The sequence below is a fragment of the Macaca nemestrina genome, chromosome 19 (assembly GCF_043159975.1).
Source record: "Macaca nemestrina isolate mMacNem1 chromosome 19, mMacNem.hap1, whole genome shotgun sequence".
Classification (NCBI taxonomy): domain Eukaryota; kingdom Metazoa; phylum Chordata; class Mammalia; order Primates; family Cercopithecidae; genus Macaca; species Macaca nemestrina.
In genome coordinates, this window is record NC_092143.1 from 63,202,724 (window position 1) to 63,213,062 (window position 10,339).

Here is a 10,339-nt window from a genome sequence, read left to right on the forward strand (position 1 = left end):
AGAAGCAGCATGACATATTCAAAGAATCAAAATAGACGTGTGTGTGTGTGTGTGTGTGTGTGTGTAACAAAGGGAATGAGGAATACAAAATTCAAGATGAGTGTAGAGATATATTTAGATCCAGTAGCAACATCAAAAGATTTGGTAATTCACCTAAAAAAGTTTACATCATCAGATTTAGACTTTGACACTGTCATTCTAAAAGACTTATGTTTGCAGGAAATGAAATAAATACACAATTGTTCACTTACTTTCTCCTCCAAAACTTCAAAATCACAAAAATAAAATAATTTAAAAAGTATACATACACAAATGTTAACCAATTTGGACAGGAGCAGGTGAGGTATTTCAAGACATTTTTGAAAGATAGAGAGATTTACAGATAACTGATTCAGTAAAAGGATCAGAGCTTTAAGGTAAAGACCTTCACTAGAAATAAATATTTTAAACTCCAGAATTTCTGAGAGGCTCAAGTCTTCGATTCACAGGGTAAAATGGCAAACCTGCCAGAATATAATTGCTTCACACAGAGCAATGGTGAAGCTGGAGCTGAGTGGGTGGTGGTGGGTGCAGAGAGGAAGACAACTTGGAAGTTTGAATATAGAGAAGGTTGGTACCTTGATTCCCATTCCTGTCCCCCTCAGCAAGGACGCTGCTGCCCAGGGAGAAGCCCATCCCATCTCCCTGTGAATATTCTCAGACCACACCTTCCACCTTCTCTCATAATTTCAGCTGCCAGACATTTGTTCCACCTCAACCCTCCCACTATCACCCAGGCATGAAATACAAGGAGAGGAGGAGAGGAAAAATGGAGAAACGGAATGACAAAAGGGAAAAGGAGGTTAATTCAAAGCAAATTATGAAAAAGAGAAGTGAAAGATGAGTATTAAAATTATTAAAATAAGAGCAAATGTGTACAACATGTATTTCCTCTCCCTAACATATTAAGTAGTGGGTTTATTGCAAACTTTTGGACGAAAATAATTTAAAGCTCTCATTGAAAATTTTGACAGAATGAGAAGCAGATACTTTTGTAAAATTTTGAGATCCTTGTATTACGCATCTGCAATGCGTAGGGAAACCGTGCATACTGCTTTCCTCTTGGTCGTGCTGTTTTTCTCCGGTAGTCCAGAGGTCACACCTGAACAAAACACCCTCTCTCCCTATCAAAGCATCCAGTTCAGATGATAAATTTCATATTTCATGATTGCCACACAATGTATAAACCCCTCCTTTTTTTTTTTTTTTTTTTTTCTCTTGAGACAGTGTCTGTCTCTGTTACCCAGGCCTGAGTGCAGTGGCGCAATCATCACTCACGGTAGCCTCGACCTCCTGGATTCAACAGATCCTCACACCTCAGCCTATCAAGTGGCTTGAACCACAGGCACCTGACACCTCGTGAAGGTAATTTTTTAAAAAGAATTTTGTGGAGAAAGAGTCTCACGATGTTGTTCAGGCCGGTCTTGCCCTCGTGGGCCCAAGTGGTGCCCCCTCCTAGGCCTCCCAAAATGCTGGGATTACAGGCGTGAGTCATTGAGCCCACCCTAAATTTTCTTCCAATTGCCATGTTAAATACACATGATAATAAGAGATGAGCCTTCAATAAATCCTCAAAAAAACTGTAATCTTTAATTGGCCAGAGACCAATGACCTGATATGGGTGATGATAAATTATTAACAATGACAAATGTGACACTTGTTTAGTAAAAGCTTCAAGATATGAACAATTTTAAAAGGAAAAAGTATCTTAAAATTTTGAATGAACTGAGTTTTCAAGGACTTTATATAAAGATAGACCCTATCATAACAGAGTATTGGAAAATGTTTATTCTGTTTTCTCTATGTATACAACAACTGGCACAGAATGCAAACAAAGTAGGGTAACATGCAGATTTTAGAGATTCATTTTAAAGCCCTTATTTTGCTTTTTTTTTTTTTGAGGTGTCAAGTGTTTTTTGCATAGCTGGCAGAATGAAGTCTCTCATAATTTATTGAAATTCACTTAATGCTCTGTCAGCCATTACAATTTATCGCAGTATTGTCCAGACAAGCCAGAATATAATAATAGGATACAATATGATATATTACATAATAAGCTAAGAAAGGAAGAGCCTTAATTAGACAGGAAAATGAGGATGTTTTAAGAATATCAAACTAAAAATGTATCTATATTTTGTAATTTCTCAGCCTGCAGTAACCTGAAATTTCAAAGGAAAAAGGAAAGAATTGAGTGGATATTTTTTAAACTATTGCATAATAAGGAGGCTGTTGCCATCTACTCTAGTAAGTCTAGAGTGATAAATGCTCCAGCGTGATTATTAATAGTTAGCAAGTGACAATTCTCCCAAGAGTGTAAGTTACTGCAAGAATACAGACGCATACACTGGTACCCATCACTATTAGCTAGCCTCGCTAACCAAAATTATTAGTGGTGGTCTGTTTTCAAAAGCATCTGGGAAGGATCAATGCAGCCATATTGAGCATATTCTAGTGTCTAAGTTAAAAAAAAAAAAAAAAAACATGCATTACAAATGGAAAAGGAGAATTCTGCCAGCTAAAAAAGTTAACTCACTCAAAAAATAAAGAAGTCATATTTTCATAATTTATTCCAAGGATACCTAAAGGCAGTACCATGATACAGGTAGAGGTTTCCCATTATAGGTAACCTTATATTAGAAGAGGTTTCTAGCCAAAAGAAAATTCAATTATAAAGATTACCTTCTCTTTAAACTTGTTCTTTGCCTTCAATGTGAGAAGTCACATATTTCAGACAGTAAGTGACATAGAGGAAAACATATGGAGAAAATATATACTGATGGTTTAATGAAAACTTTGAGTAGTTATCTGATAAATAACAATGACCTTGTGACAATAACACTTTGTAAATGCTTCGCTGAATATTCAGTGAGGCTGTGTATGTGTGTGTGTGCGCTCATTTGCTTAAAGACAAATCCCCCCTGCCATTTTAAATGATGCTTCCAGAATGGGATTAAGTTCATGAACCTTCTGGAAAAAAATCCTTCCACAGGACCTCATTATAAATCATATTGTATCATTACCAAATAAACTGATGACTGAGTGAAAACATCTGTAATGATATTATGACAAACAACACTCCATCATTTTGAATCTGGATATTAGATGCCATTCTTTAAAATGACTCTAAATTATAGTTTTTGAGAAGGGTGAATTAATGTGAATACTTCAAATTGTCCATCCGAGACCATGAACTATGAAAACCTACAAAATGATTGAGAGAATCACATTTCACAGGAAAAGTTCTATATGTGGCTAGTTTTCATCTCAACTTATCCCTATATCCTCCAAAAAAAAAAGGAAAATATAATATTTCCTATTAAAACACATCGCTTTATAGTAAACCTTGATCGAGGTGTCTGTATGCTCTCTCTCCCTGCTCTCACCCCACCTGCAATAGTGACATCTGACTCTTTGGTCATGTCTGTTACTCAGCCTTTTTGCCATCCTCTGAATACAGCAGGTGCATGATACAATTTGCCTGCAGTTTCCTTGCTTTCCTGTTCAGAATGGGCGTATGAACCATATATACCTCTACCGGAGATTGTGTTGACTAAAATGCTAACAAACATCTGCATTTTGTGACTAAAGCTTTGAATAGCTTAATCAACATATGGATAGGGATAAAGTGGTGTGCACATTACCTTATCCTCCGTTGCTCAGATTCTATTTTTCTGTTACTGCAATTACATATTTATCAGAGCTGTGAGAAATATCTATTGGCACTCTAAAGTGTAATTATTTGCAGATATTGCTGCAAATTTTGGTGTAATTTCTTGCAGTGAATTATAAATATATTCAAATTTATGTGATGAATATGAAAATCTATTTCTGCATGTTCTTGGGTACTAGGTGTAGAAAGAAATCTTGTTTAAAGTATCTCCTTTTCTCATATAAGGTATTAATAACATTCATTGTTTTCCAATACTATGGAGTTTACCAATGGGTGATTCAGTAATGGAAATGCAGGCGAAAAAATGAGAAATAGAAACCACAAAGCATAACAAACATGTTGACAATGTAATTCTTTCATTAAGCAGTCTTAACTCTTTGTGCTATAAATGCTAAAAAAATTGATTTCCCCCAATTGCTGCCTTATATCATCAGCCTCCTTTCATTTTCCTTCAATAAAACCTTGGGAAAATTCCATAGTTGAACGATCACTTTTGGTTCCTAAAATCAGCCCAATTTAAAATTTTAACCTCAAACTTTATTATAATAATCTCCTTTCTTCCCTTCTCATAGCAGAGCTAGAGCTGGGATCCTGACTTCTCAGTGCGGAGGGAAGATAATTTGTTTAATCTGCAATAACAGAATAGGGAGGGTGATAGTTTTAGAAAGGCAGCTGGCATCTAAGTCCCACAGAAAAAAAAAATGGGACTAGGGTATTGGGATTCTGGGTCATCAAATAAATGCTCAGTCTGCCATGGGCTCTAACTTTTGGTCTCATTTGCGTTTTCTCTAACCATGTGAATTTGCAGACATACTTACTTTAGTCTCTGAATTTTTCAACATAGTGTTTTTCCAACTGCAGGTCATTTTTGTAGTGTTTCTCAATCTTTTTGAAAAATTGCCTTCTAGGGAGACTTTCTAGACATTTTTCCCCTAATATTTCACCCTCATGAAATGTTAATGCCTATTTATGTACTGTGACCTTTTGGAAGGCCATAAACCATTTTACTGTCTAAGTTTTCTTTGTCCCTAAGAAACCATTTTTCCCCTTTGGGGACAATATCACCCCCATTGAGAATGCATGATTTAGAGGATTGCTATCAGATCTTTTTAGATGATACTGAAAAAAAAGATAGTAAATGTCAGTGTTTATCACAAGCAGTATAACAATAGGTATTATTTTATAAAAATGTTTTTCCAAAATTATATAAATTATTACATGTGTATTTATGCACACTCACAATATAAAATGCCCTTCTTACTTTAGGATTCAACCAAACAATGAAAATCACTGTCTAACAGGTAACTGCTGGCACAAGAACATACAGCACAAACACATACACATATGTGCACACCCACAAAACTAAACCAATAAGTAGGAAAATCATTTTCCTAACTTAATTTTCAAAGCAGTGTTCTTGGTTAAGTTACTATAGGATGAACCTCTAGTGCTATGCAGGGCAACATCTAATTCCTATCCTTTTCCTCCTCAATTCTAAATTGCTCCTCTGTGGACTTGTCAGGAAACAGAAAGGGGTCTATTGCTCAGCCAGGATCTTCTTAGTAGCTATGCCTTTCCTCCCATTAAGTTATCACTGTTAGCAAGGACTCAATTAAATTCTCAAAGTCCTTTTATGTTCCTTTGTATTTTTTAATAAAAAGGGCAATTCATTTTTTCTTTTATTAATAATAGATATGATTATCAGGTAATATCATTTTATTATAGTTATACTGTCACAAACTAGGCCACTTTCTATGTTGTTGTTCCTGATCATAGTTCTAGAATGACTGAGTTGAAACATCGCTTTGGAAAATGTGAAAAGATTGGTGCAAACTGTTGCTCACTCTTTTTCCTTCTATTAATTGGAGGGAAGGGGCAGAGAGTAATCAGAGCAGCGTCACCAACTCCACGTCCTAGGCAGGGACAAAAAAGACCAGAGGTTCTTAGGATTAAAAGGAGCTGCCATTTTAGTGGTTGTTTTGCTGGTTGGATTTGTTTGCGTATTTTGTTTTGGGAATCAGCATTTACTGCAAGGAGGATACAAATTAGAAAAGGGCCAGTTTCCAATGGTCTGGAATAGCTTTAAAAGTCAAAGGCTATAGAGGGTAGGTCAAGTAGTACAGATGGTGAAGTTGGCTGGCTGGGTTGGGGCCCTTGATGGTGCTGAAGACTTGGGTGACGTCCCATGTCTCTTCTAAAGGGGACTGCTGAGACCCCTAAAGAGAGATTTAGTTTTACAAGATTTTCAAACAGCAGACAGACATCTAGATTTTTACTTGGAATTAGTGTGCAACTGATTCACATTTTTATGAACGCTGTGCAGATCCAAAATGAGTGAGTTAAACACAACCCGAAGGTTCTCAGTTTGCAACTTCTGAAATAAAGCTTTGTCTTTTGATAAGATCACTTGCTCCCAGAGAGGAAAATAGCTAATCAGACCCACCTCAAAACTGGTCTGAGCCTGGGGCAAGAGTAGCATTGAAGTCCCACACACCATATCTCTAAATATTTGTAAACTACAAATAAAGCTAACAAACATTTATATTCAATACATTTTAGAGTTGTCTTGAAAAATATACTTCAAACAACAAAATTTTAAATATTTCTGTAAAGCTATGGTTTCTTTTATGGCTAAGAGTAGGCAAAGTATCAGAAGACTACATTTAATTACTATTATCATGTTCACGTGTTCTGTTGGTGAATTGTTCTGTTTTACTGAGTAATGAAATAAAGACATAATTGATAAATCATTCATACTGACTTAAATGTAAGGAAAATTACTAATTGTATTATTAAAGTGAAATTTTCACAGAATTTTTATTCTATTACAATACAAATTAAAAGCAATTGTTGTAGAACTAAGGCTGGTGAGTTAGCTGCCTGTGTTTGCAAATAAAATTTTATTAGAACACAGCCTTGTCCATTATTTGCATATTGTCTTTGGCAGCTTTTGCACTACAATTTCAGAGTTAACTAGTAGTAACTTTTTCTGACCCTTTACAGAAAGTTTTTCAATCCCTGGCCTTAAGAATTCAAAATTAAAATGTAACTTTATGAAAGTCTACAAATTCAAACATATTCTTCATTAAAACATAAACTGAATATTCAAAACTGACATTATTCTCAAAATATTTTTTCTTCTAAAATGCTGAAAATTGTTAAAAGCAAAAAGAAACATCAATCATGATTAATAAACATCAAAATTTAAAGAAAAAAAGAAAATATTTAAATAGAATGCATTTATTTTATTACACATTTTTATAAAAACAAAATTATGTGCAATTTCACTTTTTGATGTCTATTTATTTACCAATAGCTTTAAGTAAGTTAGATCTTGACCTACATATATATATAGACACATATATATATATATAATGTAAATTTAAAAGAAATATGAATTGTGGAGTTTCAAAACTGTTTCTTTCACTAGTTGGTGCAGTCATTGGCATTACCTCATTCTAATTCCACACTAACTCCAGAACTACAAATTGGAACAGGAAGAGCAAAAAGAAAAATGGGTACACTACACTACTAGGAGAGGATATTTCATTAGGCAAGAAACTATTACATCCATATATCTGAAAAAAATTGATATTATTTTTTTCTTACCTATGAGCATCCACCATGAAAATGTTACCTCATCCTAAAATAGTATCTGTCTCCCATATTATCAGAAGGATGACCTCTGACCTTGAAAGATTTGGACACAAAGCTTTTGGTTTCAAGACAATAGAAAAAATGTGGAGAAATATTTTCTTGCGGCCTAATACTGGTAGTCATGAGAGCAGATGTTTAGCTTTTCAGGTAGTGCCACACCAGTGGTAACTGCCAGATTTCAAGTGACAGAGGCATCCAGATTTTTTTTTAAATGAATATAATGAATATATTCTTATCATTTCGTGTTTGTGATAAGTGAAGCTTTATAAAGCACGGGGCCGCCTCTTGTCCAGGTCTGAAGGCAGCTGCTAATAGAATAAGGAATGATGTGGGAGGGATAGGTTTTGTAACAGACATGACTCCTAGAATAAAGCAATTCTACCTTTCTATTTTAGTCAAGTCCCATAGACAATACTCAAATGGGGAAGCCTAGGAGTATATAGTAAAGGAACTATTGCCAAAAGTATGAGCAGGGTTCAGGGAAACCAACAAGGGATGCTTAAACACTACTAGAGCTGGTCTCATTGAAAAACAGTGAGAAGCAGTGGAAAAAAATGGGACTAGTCACAGGAGAACTCGTGATCAGCTCCTAATCTAAACTTCAAGGAGGAGGGAAGAGTTACCAAATCCCTAAGAGAGAGCTGTAGTGCCCTCCTCAGCCCAGGATGGAGGGAGTCAGGGAATAAATACTCCAATCTCACTCTCCTGCACCCAGCAGTCTCCACTCAGTGCCTCTCATTGGCCAAGTCAACCAAAGCCAGAGGGCAAAGGGAACTCCAAGTGGACAGGGTGGAGAGTGGATCTGGGTCTTGAGGAGGGGAGTTGATGGGGAATATTCCACACTCTACATGCACACAAAGTATTATCTAGTTTTGCGGACAGAAAGAAGCAGCTAGAGCACTTTCAGCCTGGATACCTTCCCACCTTTAATAATCTGTTTTCTAGATTTTAATAGTCTGTTCCCAGATTTCAAAATGCATGTTTTTGACCTTTATTTAGGAAACTGGCAATTCTGGCAGTGTTGTTATGCAGTTGTAAATGCCAATGATTATTATTTCTGAGAAGTTACTCTATATTTAAACTACGTTCTTACTGGCTCTGTCTACAATTCACATGGTTATCATAATTTGTAGATGTAGGAGCTATGCAACATTCTTTCTCACAATGAAATGGGGTTGATCTATTTGAACAGTTGATTGTCAAAAGTCAAGTCTCATTGTTTGAACAGATCCTATGATTTTTTTCTAAACTCTCTATTTACAAACTCTCTACTCTGCCCACTCTTTAACAACTGCTTTACTATCCTGCCTGCAACCATGCTCTGAATCCAACTGGTGCAGTGGAGCAGAGCAGAGCTATAGCAAGGAGAGATGTTCATTGGAGATACAAAGCTGTCATCAAATTCTTCTGCCTTAGTAATACATTCTCCAATTTGGAGTTGGCAAAGCAGATCACAGAGGTAAATACAGGAGAGCAGATCAAGGCAGCTTATACATCCTTAAAAAGTCAGTGGGAAGGAAATGAATAAACTCTTGCTTGCTCCTGAAAGAGCTGAAATTACCATCGGTGTTCTGGATTTTTTCTTTTTTTTTTTTTTTTGCCTATGGTGGGAGTTTAGGTAAAAATAGTAATAGTTATTTTAAAATAGCCTACTTAGAAGTATAATTACCTCATCCCAAAGGTTGATATTTAGTGTACTGTAGAAGCAAACCTTGCCACTGCTTTGCCTAACTCCTGGCTCCCTCTCACTGTCTTTCCTAGCACCTCAACCCTCTCTAGTCACAGTTCTTGAAAGACTGCAGACGGTTCATTACCATCTGTGTCATAATCAACTTTAGGACTTTTTACGCAGTCTAGGAAAGTAAAACATCTTTAACGCAACTCAACCCAATTTCTTTTAAACCAATTGATTTGTCCATAAGCTATTGTCTGCCTAGATCGCCTTGGCCCTATTTTATTATTTCGGTGATTACCTCTTCCAGCTTTAAAAGATATTTGTTCAACTTGCCTACGAGACTCTACTTCTAGGGGCTATTGAAGCTGGCAATTCCATGAGCTGGCATCCCCAAAGGGTGACCTTAGTAAATGACCAGGAAGTAAGAGAGTAGAAAGCCTAACTCTCTGAACTCAAGGTGAAATCACTTCCCTGGAAGGTGGGATCAGGCAATCATCAAGAGGATTTTGCCAGAAATTTTACCTTTGTTGGTGTCTTAATCAGTTCAAACTGCCATAACAAAATAATATAAACTGAGTGGTTTGTATACAACAGAAATTCATTTCTCATGGCTCTAGAGGCTGAGAAGTCCAAGATCTAGGCATCAGCAGATTCAGTGTCTGGTAAGGGCCTGCTTTCTGATTCATAGACGACTCCTTCTCACTGTGTACACACATGGTAGAAGGGGCATGGGAGCTCTTTGGGGCCTTTTCTATAATGACACTAACCCTATTCATAAGGACTCTGCTCTTATCATCTAATCACCTGGTAAATTCTCCACCTCCTAAAATTATCACATTGGTGATTAGGTTTCAACATATGAATTTTATGGGGGACACACATTCATACTATAGTGCTGGCTTCTTCCTCTTTTTGTTCTGCTTCTGCCTTTCCATATTAGTGTCTCCAGGAAGTACTTTCTTAATGTGTCTCTTGGGCATAAAAGCTCATCTTAAGATTTGTTTCTAAGGATCTTGACCTAAGAGAGCAACTTCCATGGTGGAAAATAATGCCTGTAACAAGAGCCACTGCTAATTCCTCATATACTCGCTCATCTTACTATTCATGAAATCTTATGTAAAATTCAGAATGGGTAAGAAATGACAAATTCATGATATCAACCTAAACAAAATAGCATATATTTGGAGATAAATCATGGATATTTTCTTGTTTTTAATGTGGTTATGAAAAGGTAAAGTAAGCGAGAAACTGGAAAAATTAGTTCACGCTGAAAACAAGCCCCCAGTTTAAAGCTGACA